The sequence below is a fragment of the Aquarana catesbeiana genome, linkage group LG12 (genome assembly GCF_042186555.1).
Source record: "Aquarana catesbeiana isolate 2022-GZ linkage group LG12, ASM4218655v1, whole genome shotgun sequence".
NCBI classification, from domain to species: domain Eukaryota; kingdom Metazoa; phylum Chordata; class Amphibia; order Anura; family Ranidae; genus Aquarana; species Aquarana catesbeiana.
In genome coordinates this window covers 17,378,688-17,398,012 of record NC_133335.1, presented here as the reverse complement: position 1 = coordinate 17,398,012, position 19,325 = coordinate 17,378,688, and the positions used below count along the sequence as shown (strand labels likewise).

The 19,325-nt window shown below is 44.7% G+C and overlaps 1 long non-coding RNA gene across 1 annotated transcript; it reads left to right on the top strand.

Annotated features, from left to right (window-relative positions):
• The first annotated feature begins 1,770 nt into the window (after window positions 1-1,770).
• Window positions 1,771-18,651, top strand: LOC141113918 (uncharacterized). The gene is made up of 3 exons (XR_012236834.1): window positions 1,771-3,270; window positions 13,493-13,714; window positions 18,360-18,651. It is a non-coding gene; the product is annotated as an uncharacterized lncRNA (long non-coding RNA).
• Window positions 18,652-19,325: the final 674 nt, after the last annotated feature.

Below are 19,325 nucleotides of genomic sequence, written 5' to 3'. Positions count from 1 at the left end.
CGAGTGGGGTCTGGATTGGAGCGGAGCAACTAGCAGACGGCACAGGTGGTGTGCAACATGGAAATGCTAAAGCAGAAGGTGAAATGGGACCAGAGAGAGTGGACGGAGCTGCAGAGGATCAGCAGAGCTGGGGGACCAGAGCAGGAGAAACTAGCAGATGTCACATGTGGTGACATCTGCGTGTGAGCAATATAGTGGGAGGTGAGCGGGGACCGAAGAGAGGAGGATCAGCAAACCAGAGGAGTTACTACTGAGGGGGAGGGATCAGCAGAGCTGGGGGTTATTGCTGAGCAGGGAATTAGGAGAGCTGGGAGTTACTACTGAGCAAGGGATCAGCAGAGATGGGGGTACTACTGAGCGGGGATCTGCTGAATAAGGGTATCAGTAAGCTGGGAATCTGCTGAACAGGGGTACTAATGAGCATGGGATCTGCTGATTGGAGGTACTACTAAACCAGGGTTCTACTGAAGCCCACTGAAAACAAATAGAAAATCAACACACACAGGGCATTTACCAAGCTTCATTCAAGCTTTAAAAAAGCATCACAGAAGCATCAAAAACATATCATAAAAGCATGTGTCAGGTCACCTGGACCAGGTGACAGATGCACTCTGTAGGAGTCAGAAGTGCACCGCTAAGGTAGTGGACCCTAGGACTGACTGCTGCGGATTGAACCCTGGAAGGTTCAGGAAGCAGGTCTACAGGATAACTAACATGGATCCCAGTAAGAGCTAGAGCATAGATTCCCCAGGGCGCGGAGTGTAAGAGCCAGCAGGTGTTCACCAGAGTCTCTAGTGGTGAGGATGGACTGCGCTGCAGTCTGGCTCCAGGTCGCGGCCCGCAGGGTCTCACAGCTCACGCTCACCATAGACTACAGGAGAAGAGAAAGGAGGCAGCAGGCTGGAACGACAGGGAAGTAAGGGGTAAGCCAAAGGTCAGGGCGACTAGCAGACAAGGATAAACATAACACGTCAAAGGTCAGGGTAACAAGCAGACAGGGAGAGTCGAGAACAGGCCAAAGTCGGTAACAGGAATCATACGTAGGAAACACAGCAAGAACACACGGAGGCTAACACACAATGTTTGATCAGCACTGCTGGCTTGCAGTGCACAGGTTAATATATGGTTCCCTGATAGGGCCTGGGGTGGGGCCATGCTTAGAGGAGAGGTTATAAAACCAGTCAGGTGAGAGGCAGCTGGTCTTTAGAGATGAACACATGGAGACAGGTAAGCTGACAGAGAAAACTCTATTGCATAACCATGACAGCATGATGGAGTGATAGGCAGTTTAATGTGTGTAATGAGCCCTAAGCCATATCACAATGTGGCCACAAGCACCACAAGCTGCCCAAATAAACCTTTAGATTATTAAAAGAGGGCTCTAGCGAACCCCAGATCACCAAGGACCAAGTCCAAAGTGCAGTATTTACTGTAAGTGCCAAAAGTGTAGCCAAACCCCAAACCATCCCAGGTTTTAGGTAACTTTTGAGAAGTGCCTACATTGTAATGCAGGATGAAAGGAGGAGGACAGCTAAAGGTGTTCCATGCATGCTGCACCACTGAATTTGTCAGAGCTACAGTATATTAATTTGTAATTGTGATAGGAATATAGAGTATTAGCTCATATTAGCTCATAGACGTCGAAAAAATGGCAAGTAGAAGATGCATCTCTTAAAAAAATAACATGTAATGGGTTATAACTCTCCATAATCTCCCATGATGTTTAGAGGATGTTCCAGTAATACTGCAGACTCATCCCACCACAAAAACCACTGAAACCTCCCTTCAAAAAGTTCTTCATTTTCTCAACTTCTCACCATCCAACTCACCCCATTTACCCAATTTTTGGGAACCCTAAATTTCCCCCTGGTCTGACAGACCCCAAATTTGATAGAAATGGTGGGTTTCCACGTCATCCACCCCAAGGACCACTCCCCACATGGCCCTCCCTTCAAGACATGACCTGTGATCCGACTTACGCCGCCCTGGGTTTCTGGAGCACCCTACAATAGCACAATTTTCTGACATCCCTTACACCACCTACATGTTTCAACTACCCCGTAACACCATCTGAAAAATTGTGCACAGATAGCAGTCCTGCCAGGCAAACCGCATCTACACTATAAGCCTTACTGACCAATCCTGACACAGATCACAAACCCCCGTTTATTTTTCGAAATGGGAGAAGGATCTCTGTGTTTCCTTCTCTCATTTTCAAATACAATAGTGTGTGACTGTGGAGGTGATGTTAGAACGTAAGCTCTTTTGGTGCAGAGACTGATGTGACTGGCTCAGTTTTCTCTGTGCAGCACTGCGCTATATGTCAGAGCTATATAAATGTATGTAGCACTGGGATTTTTGCAATCTAATGTCATGCAATGTTAATGTTGTTGGATTGGTATTTGGATCCCTCTAGTAGTATATAATGTGAAAAGAACTTGTTTGTTTTTCACATAAGAATGTGAGCAGGAAGTGATTTAATTGTTTTACTGGAAAGACTCACCTACCCACAATGCTCACTCACCTACCCATGAACACTGAGTGACTGAACTGCATGCTGGGTAGGTAATAAAAGGCCCGGCGTGGCCATCTTCTTTCTCTTCTGGACGCGTGGCCTGACTGCAGGGGAGTGTTCCCAAGAGCGCTGCTTGCACGGAGCGGAGCGGAACAGCAACCACTGAGAGTGACTTACCATAGTGTGCTATAGAAGCTGTGTGATCGGGTCTGAGGATCCAGAACACATGACGGAGCCAAGCGAGGGTCCCGGTCATCTTGCGGAGCGGAGCAGCGTGACAGTGCTGACTGAGTCCACTGTAGCAGAGTTATCAAGTTTTCCGGGCCTGGTGTGGTGAGAGGGCTGTTGCCCAGAACTTATATAAAGCACTTAATACACTATAGACTAGTTTCACAGATCTGCTGAGATCTGCAGTCGCACGGAACAGTTTCTTCCAATTAGACTGTGTTCATTCAGGCCTCAAAGCCTGTACTTCACGAGAAACTGACTAACGGTCGGGTTGCATTCTCACATAAGGAAGTTATAAGTGCATCCCATAACTGGAGTTGCTGTTATTCACTATTTTACGTTACATTACCATCTACAAACCCTATGGAATATAAATAATGCAGTATAATGGCTAGCTGAAGAAAGAAGACAAGAAACTGTACCATTCACTGTAAGGCCTTGTGTTTCTGCTACGCGCAAAGGACTGCATTACATCGCAGGGGGAGTTCAATTAATCAATTAGTCAATTACCAGCAGCTCCTTCGGGGGTAAGTGCTACACATATAATAATAATAGTGTGTGACTGTGGTGGAACATTAGAGTGTAAGCTCCTCTGGTAAAGAAACTGATATGAATAGCTCAGTGTTCTCTGCACAGCACTGCAGCATATGTCAGAGCTATATAAATATATAATAATAATAGTGAGTGACTTTGAGGGGACATTAGAGTGTAAGCTTCTCTGGTGCAGAGACTGATGTGACTGGCTCAGTTTTCTCTGTGCAGCACTGCGCTATATGTCAGAGCTATATAAATGTATAATAATAATAGTGTGTGACTGTGGGGGGACATTAGAGTGTAAGCTCCTCTGGTACAGAAACTGATATAAATAGCTCAGTGTTTTCTGCACAGCACTGCATCATATGTCAGAGCTATATAAATGTATAATAATAATAGTGAGTGACTTTGGGGGGAGATTAGAGTGTAAGCTTCTCTGGTGCAGAGACTGATGTGACTGGCTCAGTTTTCTCTGTGCCGCACTGCGGTATATGTCAGAGCTATATAAATGTATAATAATAATAGTGTGTGACTTTGGGGGGACATTAGAGTGTTATCCCCTTTGATGCAGAGACTGATGTGAATGTTTTATATACAGCACTGTGTAATAGGTCAGAATTATATAAATGTATAATAATAGTATTAATAGTGTGACTGTGGGGGGGGGGGGGGGGGCATTAAAGTGTTAGCTCTTCTGGTGCAGAGACTATATCTATATAAAGGTATAATAGTGTGTGACTTTCACTTGCAGCCACCTGCTCCAGTAATGAGTCAGGGTAAAGCTACAGAGGATTTAGAGGGGATATACAAAGCTGTGACAGCTGCGGCAGGGAGTGCACAGCGCCATGGACAGGAAGAGTCGTGGTGAACACACTAGCTCTTGGCTTTTCAGGGGAAATTCCCAGCTAGTTGTAGGGCTGAGCTTCTTGTAAGCCAGATCACATGACCAGGAGTGGCTCGACTCCCAGAACTTACTGTCATTGCAATTAGCTGTGTCAGTAACTAGACGCGTAGCCCATAATTAGAGCTTGTGCAATAACTGCGTGTCCCACGCAAAAAGCCATGCTCAGGATAAACACAGTGATATATTGTGACTCAGCACTTCCTATCCACAGTGCTGAACTAGCAGTGGGGCTGCTGTACAGAGTGGTATATCCAGAGTGGATGAATTAACTCTGCTAGACTAGAGGCTTGTCCTTAACTTTATAGTTGTTTAGGGGCATTCTAACACTGAAAGCCTTAGTGACTGCAAATTACTGTAATCTGCGGTGCAAACAGCAATAATCTTCAGCCATATGCTGTAACCGAAGACGTTTCACTTTGTTGCAGCTAAAGGTGAGGCATAGAGCCGGGAGAAAGATAGAAGTTAAATATATAGAGAGAGAAAAATAAATAAAATGAGGAAAGAAAGAAAGGGAGAAAAGAAAGAAAGGGAGAAAAGAAAGAAAGGAAGAAAAGAAAGAAAGAAAGAAAGAAAGAAAGAAAGAAAGAAAGAAAGAAAGAAAGAAAGAAAGAAAGAAAGAAAGAAAGAAAGAAAGAAAGAAAGAAAGAAAGAAAGAACGCAAGAAAAAAAAGAAAGAGGGGGGGGGGGGAGAAAGAAAGAAAGAAAGAAAAAAAGAAAGAAAGAAAGAAAGAAAGAAAGAAAGAAAGAAAGAAAGAAAGAAAGAAAGAAAGAAAGAAAGAAAGAAAGAAAGAAAGAAAGAAAGAAAGAGAAAGAAAGAAATAGAAAAAGAAAAGGAAAGAAAGTGTGTGGTAAGAGGGCGGGAGACAAAGAAAAGGGAGAGAGACAAAGAAAAGTGAGAGAGTGAAGGTGAGAGGGAAGGGAAAAAAAATGAGAGAGAGGGGGGGGGAGAGAGAGAGAGAAATAAGCTATCAGAGTTTCAGATAAGAGATAGACAGAATGAGAAGAGGGGAGAGAGAGTAGGGAGGTATAGAGATAAAAAGAGAACGACAGAAGGAAAGAGTGAAAAGACAAAAGGAGAAGGGGAAGAGACAGATATAAGGGCAAGAAAGAGATATAGGACAGAGCGAAAAGATTTAAAGCGATATTAAAGTCATATTTTGTTTGTTTGTTTGTTTTTTTTTTTTTTTTTTTATAACAAACGTGTCATTCTAACCTGCTGTGTGGAATCGTTTTGTACAGAACGGCCCCAATCCTCTTATTCTGGGGTTCCCACTGACTCCTCCTGCCTTCAAGTACTCTCACTAGCAAGCCGCTTGCTAAGGGGTTACTCATGCAGCCTCACTTCCGAGCCGCACTGTGTGCATCTATTGACACCCACGGTGCAGCTCGGCCCTGCTCCCCTGCTTTCTTGTCACTAGATTTGATTGACAGCAGTGGGAGCCAATGGCAGCCTCTCGCTGATTTCACTGAATTCGGTGATGAGGGAGAGAGAGCAGTGTCGTTATTCTTGGATCGAGATTGGGCTCGGGGCAGTATTTGGGGGGGGGGGGGGGGGCTGATGCACCTAAAAGGTTTTTTACCTTAATGCAGAGAATGCATTAAGGTTAAAAAAAAAAGTCTTAAAGGGGAAGTACAGCCAAAGCTCATCTGGGAGGCTGTACTTCTGTGGATCACAGGAGCGCAGTTCGTTCTGCACTCCTGTGACCCATTTTCAGCAAACAGCGGGCTGAAGTCTGCTGTCTGCTGACCTCACAGAGCCGGTCCAGGCTCGGGCAAGATCACATCATTGAGGTCTGGATCCACCCACATGCCTGGACCAGCATCCAGCACAATCCCTCAGCGAGCTGCTGAGAGGCTGAGCCAGCTGCTTCTGACCCCTCCATAGCCCAGCGCTACAGTGAGCGAGGAGAGAGCAGAGCAGAGAGGCGATGACTGACAGTCACCAGCTCTCTGCTTGGGGAGCTGAGAGAACCGAGCGATCTGCGGTGTTAGATAGCTTGGTCCTCAGTGTTAGAGCCGGTGGGGGACAGATGCATCACCTAGGTAAGTATAACTCTGCAAAAACCCCAAACCCCATACTTCTCTTTTAAGCTTTACAACCACTTTAATGATTAAAGCGAAAAAGAAGGGATAGAATAAGAAAGAAGAGATGGATATGAGGACAGAAAGAGAGGGATAGAATATGAAGAGAGAGGGAGAGGTAAGAGAGAGGAGACAGGTAAGGAACATAAGGAGAGAAAGACAGTAAAGGTAGAAAGGAACATAAGGAAAGAGAGAGAGGGGAGAGAGAATGGAGAGAAAGGGTAGAGTTCGATAATTCTCCCACTCTACAAGACTCTGGTCCAGCCACACCTAGAGTATGCTGTTCAGTTCTGGGCACCAGTCCTCAGGAAGAATGTACTGGAAATGGAGCGAGTACAAAGAAGGGCAACTAAGCTAATAAAGGGTCTGGAGGATATTAGTTATGAGGAAAGGTTGCGAGCACTGAACTTATTCTCTCTGGGGAAGAGATGCTTGAGAGGAGATATGATTTCAATCTATAAATACCGTACTGGTGACCCCACAATAGGGATAAAACTTTTTTGCGGAAGGGAGTTTTAACAAGACACGTGACCACTCATTAAAATGAGAAGAAAAGAGGTTAACCCTTAAACTGCGTAGAGGGTTCTGTACTGTAAGAGCGGCAAGGATGTGGAATTCCCTTCCACAGGTGGTGGTCTTAGCGGTGAGATAAGCACCTGAACGACCGCAACATACAGGGATATACAGGGAATGTAATACTGACATATAATCACACACATAGGTTGGACTTGATGGACTTGTGTCTTTTTTCAACCTAACCTACTATGTAACTATATGAGAGTTATAATGAGATGAAAGAGAGAGAGAATGGAGAGAAAGAGTAGAGGTATAATGAGATGAAAGAGAGAGAGAGAGAAAGGGTAGAGGTATAATGAGATGAAAGAGAATGGAGAGAAAGAGTAGAGGTACAGTTCAATAAAGAGTGTTTTACGGTTTTACGCTATGGAATCTCCTCTTTCTTCTCTTATGCCTAAAACGTCACCGTGACCCAGAAACAGCCTGTGGGTTGCCGCACAGTGGCATACACTGTGACTGCGCATTACCACCGCAGGGGTTAAAGAAGCTGCCTAAAACGTCACCGTGACCCAGAAACAGCCTGTGGATTGCCGCACAGTGGCATACACTGTGACTGCGCATTACCCCCGCAGGGGTTAAAGAAGCTGGTGAGTGTCCGCATGATCACAAGACACGAGCACCTGGTCACCAAGATTAATACAAATACCTGCCTTGTTTTACAAAGTTGTCAAGTTTTTCACTTAAGTTGCACTGAGCATTAGTCACGATTTAACCTATGTAATTATTCAGCAATATTATGTTTGTCAAAGACTTTTAAATCAATCACTATATGGGGTTTTTATGCGGATGGAATAGTTTTGGCTAAAGTCATTTTTTTATTTCATCCCCTGTTCCCCTTCTCCCCTCCCCCAATTCAAAGGGGGCCAACCTAGCCGTTAAATTTGCTATATGCGATTTTGTTTATATTTTGTTTATAATTTACATGCGACTTTACATGTGGGATTTGGCTACACACGATTTACAAAGTATTTTTTAAACTAGGACAACGTTACACCTACACACTCCAAAGGGAGTCACTTTGCTGTTTTATGTTTGGTTTTATTTTCGTTTAATTTTTTATTTGCAATTTTGGTCTATACTATATGCGACTTTACATATGGGATTTGGCTACACACGATTTACCAAGTATTTCTATGAATTAGGACAGCGCCACACCCACACACTAACCCTTCACTTACCTTCTGTTTTTTCCACCTTGGTGGAAATCACATCTGTGGAGGCAGCAGTCCTTTATGCGATTTCTTCCATTGTTTCCATTTTTTTCCATTTTCTCCACTTTTTTCTCCACTAGGACAACGTTACACCTACACACTCCAAAGGGGGTCACTTTGCTGTTTTATGTTTGGTTTTATTTTCGTTGAATTTTTTATTTGCAATTTTGGTTTATACTTTATATGCGACTTTACATATGGGATTTGGCTACACACGTTTTACCAAGTATTTCTATGAATTAGGACAGCGCCACACCCACACACTAACCCTTCACAGTATAATGAGATGAAAGAGAATGGAGAGAAAGAGTAAAGGTATAATGAGATGAAAGAGAGAAAGAGTAGAGGTATAATGAGATGAAAGAGAGAGAGAGAGAGAGTCGAGAGAAAGAGTAGAGGTATAATAAGATGAAAGAGAGAATGGAGAGAAAGGGTAGAGTTATAAAGAAAGAGAGAGAAAAATGGAGGGAAGGAAGACAGAATACAAGAATACAATGGCTTGGCAGGAGGGATTCCCGCATCAACATGGTCTGTGTTGATGGGAGAATTGACTGAGTTTCTCGAGGCAAAAGAGAAATAGAGTGAATAAAAGAGAGGAGAGAAAGAGAGAAAAGTAGTATATGAATGGAGGTGTAAGAAAGAGGGAGGGACTGAGAATCACCCACCTGGACTCACCCTCTACCCCTTTACATTATCCTTTAGCATTATTTGCACAAGCCCCCACCCCACCCCACTGAACCCAAAATTTTATTTGGTCTTGCCAATAAAGCTCATTTGAATTGAAAGTGGGAAGATACATAAGGAGAGCAAAGTGAGAGAGCCAGAGGGAAAGAAATGGGAGGGGGGGGGGGGGAGATAGAGAAGGAGAGATGGAAGGCACATAAAGAGAGAGAAAGGAGAAAGGGAATGGAGGTAAAGAGAGAAGGTGAGATGTCACATACAGTTATATAGGTGTATGCTCCTCACCGAGTGCTAGTTATAGATCCCCATCACTGTCACTGGAAAAATAGTAACAAGGGCATGAAAACATTCCATGAGAACTGAGTGAATGTTTGAAAGAAACCTGTTATGAGAGAATCGAGAATGAAAAAAAATACCTGTTGGCCGGCTGTCATGATGGCACTTGATGACCTGGAACAAGTACACAGATAAGGACAGGTCTTCTTTATAAACATTGCATGAATTGGCTACATTTCATTGTATAAATTATGAACACAAAAAACTTATCTCCTGGGTGCTTTTTGTGTAAACCCCCTTCTGTTAAACCCTAAACTATTTTTCTACTGCTACAGTAATTCCCCCAAATCAGGCCGCTGATCTCAGTTGGAGATGAATTGTTCCCGGTGCATTCTGAGAGTAACGAGTCTCATCCCAAAGATTTTTTTCTTAATGAGTTTATTCTGGGGGCCCAGGAGGGGATTTTTATCAGCGAAAACTTGAGAAAAGGAAAAATGTCACATTCAAAAATAGAAAAAAAAAAAAAAAAAAAAGAAATGCCCAAGACTTTCTCTGCAAAGCTTCCCTTTATTTCTATGCCTGTGATTCCCCTTACATCGTATAAACAAACGCACGGCTCACAGGCGGCTAACTCATGTCTTAGCAGCCCAAAACTTTGTCATGAGGGTGGGGGCTACATGGAGAGAATAGGTCTACGATTGAGGACTGGAGGTCATGGGTGTGCTGGGGTCAGGAGACTAAATCTTAGGAATCATGCTGCCTCTTTAAGAAAATCATTGGTGGCTCAGTGGTTGTTAGGACCTTTAAAATAGGAGGCACTGCACAGTTCAGACCATAATGAACTGTGGGGTGGGGGGCAGCTGTAATCATATCCTTTAACAGCATTCACTGGGCCTGGGACTGTAAATAAAAAGACATTTGTGCTTCTAGGCCCTGTATGGGTTTCCTGGACTGGAGTCATGTCACCTGCTTTGGTTCCATAGGGACAGGAAAGTTCAAAGAAGCAAGCAACAACCCCCCCTTATCCAGCAGGTGGATGGCAATTGGGGGGCATGACTTGGGGGCTAACAGCTTTATCTCAAGTGTTTAACCACTAAAATCAATGATCTGTTTAGCTGAGCTCTCACTGACCACCGATATAAGGGGGCACATCTCTACTGACCACCAATGTATGAGGGAGCTACAACACTGATCTAACCAATTACCACCAATATAGGGGTAATACCATAGGTGTGCGCAGCCTATTGCATTAGGGTGTGCACCCCAAAGCTCAAACACACTGAAGCATAGTAAACTGTGTTTACTATGCTTCAGTTTGTGAATGAACACAGCTAGTGTGTTCACTGTGTTCATTTAGAAAAGGAAGGAGCCATTAAATTACATATTCACTAGCCCTTTCCCCTGCTCTCCATCCTGAAACAATCCACATAGCAGACAAGACAAGAGGAAAGAAGAGGAGGGAAGCCAGCAGCACTGCGGCGGGGAGGGGGGGGGGGTTGGGGGGAAGCTGGCGCAGCGGGGGGAGTCGGCATTAGGTACACCTGACACACCCCCTGCGCACGCCTATGGGTAATACACCACTGAAAGGTAGCATTCCTCCATTGACCACCAATGTAAGTGGGAACTTCTACACTGATCACCTATATATGTGGGAACTTCTACACTGACCACCTATATAAGTGGGAACTTCTACACTGACCACCAATATAAGTGGGAACTTCTATACTGACCACCAATTTAAGGGGCACTTCACTACTGACTACAAAAGGGCACGTCCCCACTGACCACCAATGTAAGGGTTCTTCTCCACTGACCACCGATGTAAGGGGCACTCCTCCATTGACCGTCAATGCAAAGGGCAGTTCTCCACTGACTACCAATATAAGGGGCACTTTTCCACTGACCCCCAAGGTACAGGAAATTTCTCCACAGACCACGAAAGTAAGGGGCATGCATACACTGATCACTAATGTTAGGGCCCCTTATACACTGACCACCAATGGAAGGGAACACGTCAACACTGACCACCAAGGTAAAGGGCACTTTTCCACTGACCACCAATGTAAAGGGCACTTCTCTATTGATCACCAGTGTACATGGGGGCTTCTCTACTGTCCACCCATGTAAGGAAACATTTCCCTGGTGACCACTGATGTAAATGGGCACTTCTCTACTGTCCATTAATGTAAGGGGACACTTTTCCACTGATCATCAATATAAGGTGGCAATGTAATGATCACATGTTTCTACGTTTCTCCAATGTAAGGGGGCAATGTACTGATCACCAATGTAATAGGGCACTACACTGACCACCAATGTAAAAGGGGCACACCTTCACTGACCTCCATGGTAGGAGGGCACTACGTTTCCCCACTGACCACCAATGTAATGGTGTAACCATTGTAATCACCACATTAATCACTCCATGGCTAATCGCCAGTATACAACCCAGATGTCAAATGACGTCACAGCCTTATGTCTTGTGTTAGCTGTCTAAATAAACTGAAAGCATGCCAATATGGAAGCCAAATCCTCTCAAATCGAATATCTTTTGGATAGGCATCCCTGAAAGTTTAGTCACTTTCTGGCCTCCTGTATCTTTCTGAGACCCCAGTGTTAAGATTTCTCCTTGGTAATTGATTGGAATGGCAACCAGGGTTGGAGGAGGCCTTTAAACTGGAACCGTTTGGATACTGTCAATCATTTAGTCACTTGCTTTCTGTTAGACTGCCATCATGTCTAGACAGGTAAAATAAACTCTTTATGTTTCTTTAAGCGCTCTTCGGTGCTCTTCAGTGTTTTACTTAATGAGAATATGTCTTTTTGTGGGTTTGGGAGGAAAAATAAAACATATACAATGATTACCTACTTAATCTATAGATGCAGCAATGAATAATCTGTGTGACTTTCCTGCTGGGTGTAATCTAACTTCACAGATAAGTAAAACACAGACGGCTCTGGAGGCGCTTTGTGCCTGTTTTCCTTATCATTAAAGAATTAGGAATTTATATATATTTTCCCTTATCAGTGCATGTGAAGGGTGCAGAAAAATCAAAAACTTCATAAAGCATAAAAAAGAATTCTTACTGTTTCAAATTTATAATGGGAAATACTTGTATACTGTATCCGCAATTATGTGATATATGTAGATGTTAAGTAACTACATCATTATTATACATTTATATAACTCTGACATATACTGCAGTGCTGTACAGAGAACACTGAGCCAGTCACATCAGTCTCTGCACAAGAAAAGCTTACACTCTAATGCCCCCACAGTCACACACCATTATTATGCATTTATGTAGCTCTGACCAATGGCGGCCGCTCATGCAGGGCGCCCCCCCCCATCTATACGACCGACCCCTAATCTACATGCAGGGAGCCAGATATATGGATTTTAACTGTTTTTTTTTTTTTTTGGAAGCACATGATTAGAGCCTGAGGCTCTATTTGGCTTAAAAAAAGGAAAAAAGGTTGTACTCGAGGTGCAGAGCACTGCACCTGGAGCCCACCTAGTTGTGTGACGTTAGTAAATGAATATTCGCTAATGTCTTCCTGTTTCTCCTCCCAACCAATAAGGAAGCGAGTCCTCACACCTAATTGGCCAGATTCCAGAACTCCTGATTGGCCGGGAGGAGACCGCCGGGACTCGGGGCCGGGATTAGGGGAGAAAGACACAGGGATGAGGGTAAGTGCGGGGCTGCCGAGCTACAAGTGGGCAAGCGAAGAGTTGATCGACAACGGGGGGGGGGGGGGGTTAAGGGGTGGTGGTCGGATGGCTAGCTGGGGGGGTGTGACTGGCTGGGTGAGTGGAGGCCGTGGGACACCCTCTCAAGAAATTTGAGCACCAGCCGCCAAGGGCTCTGACATATACTGCAGTGCTCTACAGAGAACACTGAGCCAGTCATCAGTCTCTATACCAGAGGAGCTTACACTCTAATATCCCCCCACAGTCACACACACTTTAATTATACATTTATATAGCTCTGACATATACCTCAGTGCTGTACAGAGAACACTGAGCCAGTCACATCAGTCTCTGTACCAAAGGAGCTTACACTCTAATATCCCCCCACAGTCACACACACTTTAATTATACATTTATATAGCTCTGACATATACCTCAGTGCTGTACGGAGAACACTGAGCCAGTCACATCAGTCTCTGTACCAGAGGAGCTTTCACTCTAATTTCCCCTCCACAGTCACACACTATTATTATTATTATTATTATATAGCTCTGACATATACTGCAGTGCTGTACAGAGAACACTGAGCCTCTCACATCAGTCTCTGTACCAGAGGAGCTTACTCTCAATGAACGTGTTTTTTTCACATGAGAAATTTCAACAATGCCTTATAATTGTCCTTTGGTGCTCCCTGTTGTATCACTCAGTGTAGCGTATAATGATTTTGCCCGGATATAAGTCCATCTCTACCTCTCCATCAGCCCAATTTATCAACTACTTTTTTTTTATTGCAGGAAGCAACTCGCAGGCAGAGATTTGCATAGAGTGTCTTTACGGTTTACGAGAAATAACAATGAATAATATCAGGAAAGATCTGATTTGAATAATCTGATTTTATGAGACTCTCTCATGTCCAGAAAAACTTTCAGATGGTTCACTTGTCTGCATCAGGAGTGCACATTTTAGGGTTGTCATCAACCTGAAACTAGAAGTGCAGTTACAGGCAGGATCTCCAGGTAACAAATGTTGCAACATATTTACAAATTATTTCCTTATTATTATTATCCTTAATATGATTTCCTTGAAAACCAACTCTGGGAAAACTTAATAGTGATCCCATGCAGTAGGGCTATGACAGCACTGCAAGAGTTTTTGCACTTTAACTTACCTGATCCTACACTCCTCTGGAAGGTGGCGCATCCTCATGGTGGACCTCAGCGGTGGACTGTCCCTCGGCATCATCATGTGCAACGCAGGGGTAGGGATCCTGCATTTGTCTTCATGTTGTCAGGACCTTAGACTGCTGGAACATAAAGCAGCGTGGAGGAGCAGAGAATCGGGAATTCTTTTCTATATCCCCTAGACCCGCTATCACTAAATGGCAGCCCGCAGTGGCATGGCGTGGGTTGCCAGCACCCGGGGCAAGGCAAGTAATTTAGGCCCCCTAACCTGCAGACTTTTAGCACTACTCGAGTCTCTTCCCTTCCTACAATAGTACTGACCAGCCTGATTCCTACTCTGACCACTACACTGACCTACCAGATTCCTACACTGACCCACCCGATTCCAACACTGACCACTACACTGACCTACCTGATTCCAACACTGATCACTACACTACACTGACCACTACACTGACCACAATACTGTCCACTACACTACACTGACCACTATACTGTCCACTACACTGTACTACACTGACCACTACACTACACTGACCACTACACTGACCTACCTGATTCCAACGCTCACTTACCTGATTCCAACACAGACCACTACACTGACCAACCTGACCACTACAGTGACCACTACACTACACTGTCCACTATACTACACTGACCACTATACTGTCCACTACAATGTACTACACTGATCACTTCACTACAATGACCATTACACTGACCACTATACTGTCCACTACACTACACTGTCCACTACACTACACTGATCACTACACTACACTGACCACCACACTGTCCACTACACTACACTGTCCGCTACACTACACTGACCACTATATTATCCACTACACTGTACTACACTGACCACCCCACTACACTACACTGACCATTACACTGACCACTATACTGTCCACTACACTACACTGTCCACTATACTACACTGACCACTACACTACACTGACCACCACACTGTCCACTACACTACATTGTCCACTACACTGACCACTTTATTGTCCACTACACTGTACTACACTGACCACTACACTACACTGACCATTACACTGACCACTATACTGTACACTACACTACACTACACTGACCCCCACATTGTCCACTACACTACACTGTCCGCTACACTACACTGACCACTATATTGTCCACTACACTGTCTTACACTGACCACCACACTGTCCACTACAATACACTGTCCACTACACTGTCTGCTACACTACACTGACCACTATATTGTCCACTACACTGTACTACACTGACCACTACACTACACTGACCATTACACTTACCACTAAACTGTCCACTACACTATACTGTCCACTACACTGACCACTACACTACGCTGACCACTACACTACACTGACCATTACACTGACCACTATACTGTCCACTACACTACACTGACCATTACACTACACTACGCTGATCATTACACTGTCCCCTCACACTACACTGACCATTACACTGACCACTATACTGTCCACTACACTACGCTGACCACTACACTGACCACTACACTACACTGTACTACACTGACCACTACACTACGCTGGCCGTTACACTGACCACTACACTACACTGACCATTACACTGACCACTATACTATCCACTACACTACACTGTGCTACTTACAGTATTCCTATACTGACCACAACACAGCATGACTCTATCTGCTCTTCTACTCTCTCTCTCTCTCTGGCCGGCTGCTCCCTCTCCCCAGACTGTGTCCATTCCCCCCGGGGCCAGCAACATGACTTTACTCTCACGAGGAAGTCTCACCTTTTCTTTTTTGTTCTTCATTGGTCCGGAGGAGAGGAGGAGAAGACAGATACGACTCACAATTTCCATTTCTTGTGTCCCCCGCGCTCTGGCCACCATGTTCAGTTTCCAGCACCTCGATTGGGTGAATGGGGTCATATGCGGAGGCGGGACTCCAGGAGCAACTGCGATCGCGGACCGGCCAGCTCTGCCGCCGCACATGGCCCCATGCGCCCAATCACAGGGCGCCGGAGACTGAACATGGCGGCCAGAGCGCAGGGACACAGGAAATTGAAATTAAGAGGAGGCAGCCAGTAGTGACACAAACTTACGTGGAATTTCGTCACCTTAAATGTTGTACGGCCCCCTCCGCACCCGCCACGATACGCCACTGGCTGCCTGTGGTCTGTACAGTCCTATCCAGACCTTGGCTCCGCCATTTAGAAGCCCGGGTGTCTTCCTCTCCCAGGTGGTATCCTCCTTTCCCTACCGCCGGCACAGCACTCATCTTTTCCAGCAGATAGAAGGCAGAAGGCGCGGCATGTCCAGGCAGAGGGTGGGAGCTCCCCAACTTTTCTAGTTAACAAGCCAGTGATTTGGTGCAGGACTGTCCTAGCAACCAATCATGTGCCTGTTAAAATTAAAAGCTAGGCAGCTCCCATCCTCTGTCCGGACATGCCACACCTTCTGCCTTCTATCTGCTGGAAAAGATGAGTGCTGTGCAAGGTAAGATTGGAAAGGAGACAGTATGAGAGTATGGCAAAACTGCAAACCTGCAAAAACTGCAAACCTACCAAGACATGGCCATCCACCAAAACTGACAAGCCGGGCAAGGAGAGCATTCATCAGAGAAGCAGCCAAGAGTCCCATGGTATCTCTGGAGGAGCTGCGGTGATCCACAGCTCAGGTAGGAGAATCTGTCCACAGGACAACTATTAGCTGTGCACTCCACAAATCTGCCCTTTATGGAAGAGTGGTAAGAAGAAAGACATTGTTGAAAGAAAGCCATAAGAAGTCCCGTTTGCAGTTTGCGAGAAGCCATGTGGGGGACACAGCAAACATGTGGAAGAAGGTGCTCTGGTCAGATGAGACCAAAATTGAACTTTCTGGCCTAAAAGCAAAACGCTATGTGTGGCGAAAAACTAACATTGCACATCACCCTGAACACACCATACCCACCATGAAACATGGTGGTGGCAGCATCATGTTGTGGGGATGCTTTCCTTCAGCAGGGACAGGGAAGCTGGTCAGAGATGATGGGAAGATGGATGGAGCCAAATACAGTACAGGGCAATCTTAGAAGAAAACCTGATAGAGTCTGCAATCGCTTGCAGCCCCATTGCAAGGCATACGTTTAAGTTTCCCAGAGTTGAGCTTGAAGACAGCTGTATTTAGTGAGGAATGATGCCAACATACAATCTGGAGGCAAGAGGTCTGAGGCCATTCACTGCAGAGCAGAGAGCTGAGTGTAATTTGAGACCTAAGTGCAGGGAATAGACCCCCCCCTACGCAGTCTCATAGGGAAACATGCACAGCTCAGGTTGTCAATCATCTTATGTGGGTGGGGCTTGCCTGGTTTTTGCAGGGGTGCTTTTGCGGTGCTTTTCGGGTGCTAGCTTCCAGACACTTTTCAGGTGCTTTGGAAAGCGCTGGCCATTCATTTCAATGGGCAGGGCATTTTAGGAGCACTGTACACAACGCTCCCAAACTGCCCCCAAGATGCTGCTTGCAGGACTTTTCCTAACGTCCCGCAACCGCAGCGCCCCAGTGTGAAAAGTCGCACTAAAATGAATGGGAGGCGTTTTTCAGGCGTTATATAGAGGTTATTTCTAGCGCTAAAACGCCTGAAAGCCAGCCTTAGTTTCACAACAGCTGGAGGGCTGCAGGTTTGACACCCATGCTATAGAGGGATATGCTTTGTTCATTTTTTACTTCAGAGGTTTACAACCACTTTAAATGTGGCCAATGACATCACCAAAGGGCAACATATCATATTCAGCAATTGTAATGGTAGATAATGCCGCCAGATAGTGTAGACATGCTATAGGACAGAGGTCTCCAAACTTTCTAAACAAAGGGCCAGTTTACTGTCCTTCAGACTCTAGGCGGGCCGGACTGTGGCCAGTGGGAGTAAAGAAAATATACATAGCACCTGTGGTCAGTAAGAAGATGAATAGGGCCCCATTGTTGGTGTCAGCGGTAAGAATAATACTCCATCGTTGGTGTCAGTTAGAGGTATTACACTCCACTGTTGGTGTCAGTGGAGGGAATGGTGCCTCATCGTTAGTGGGAGGTGTAGTGCTCCATCGTTGGTGTCAGTGGGAGGAATATTGCCCCATTATTGGTGTCAGTTGGAGGTATTACACCCCACTGTTGGTGTCAGTTGGAGGTATTACACCCTGTCGTTGCTGTCAGTGGAAGGAATGGTGCCTCATCGTTGGTGTTAGTGGAAAAAATGGTGCCTTGTATCAGTGAGAGAACCAGTGCCGAAGGGCCGGAAGAAGGCAAGCAAAGTTTGAAGACCACTGCTATAGGAGATTATCAGAAACTTTGGGCATGATACAAAAGAGGGGTGGGGGGGGATGTTTTTTTTTAATTACTGACAGCAGAAAGTTGACTAGTATTTATGGTGGGTTAATCTTTTAGTTGATACATTTAAATCATATTCTGATTGAAATGCTACAACAAAAGATATTCTGTCTCCTTACAGCCTTCAAATGCAGAATCAGAGTCTACTCCGACCGCATCCTAGGAGCTCGGCGCTTACGGGTGGGCCGGTTACACACTACAGGTGGATCGTGTAAGCATGCCACATGTAATGAGCTAATGATAGCAGACAACATTCTTCTGTATTGTGCTGCCAACAATGTACAAAGAATGGAAAATATTTACTAACAAGTCGTTTGCCTCTTTGAATGATAATCTCAGAATGAAACATAAACTGCTACCCATAAAAATCATCATTGTGTTGGATCCTCTCTTTTGAAACCTGGGTGAACCTTATCTGGTAAGTGATAGCACTTGACTGCCAAGGGTCGTTTTTATTTATTTATTTATTTAATATTTAACTTTTAAAGTGCAACTCCACTTTAGGTTTTTTTTTTCTGTCTCTGCAGGGAAGTTACCCTCCACTTCATGTCCTGGGTAAATAGTAAAAACAATATTAGGCTCTACTGTGATTTCTTGCATGACAATGGAAATAGCATTGTTTTCGCTGGTGGCCGTTCTCATCAATAATGCAGCACGACTGCGATGCGAGTTTAGGGAAGCGTCCTGTGCTACTTTGGTGCGATTTTGTGGCCCATAGACTTGAATGGAAAGGTATGCAAAACGCATGTACGTGTGTTTCTGATGCGATTGTGGTGTAATGTTTTGCTGAAATTTTCTCCTCCTCTCCAGGACAGTAGTAATAGTAGTTGCAGGTAAAATCTCGTCTAAAAAAGCACGGCTTTAAAATCACATGACAATACACATGACAATCAATGGCAAACCACTCGCAAAAAAAATAATAAAAAAATCGCACAGCGCCTGTTATAATCGCTCCTCAAGTCACACACAAAACAGTGCACGTTTTTACAGTACCTATAGGTAAGCTTTATTATAGGCTTACCTATATGTAAAAAATCATACATGGGAGTTTACTTCCACTTTAAAGTGATATTAAAGGCTTTTTTTT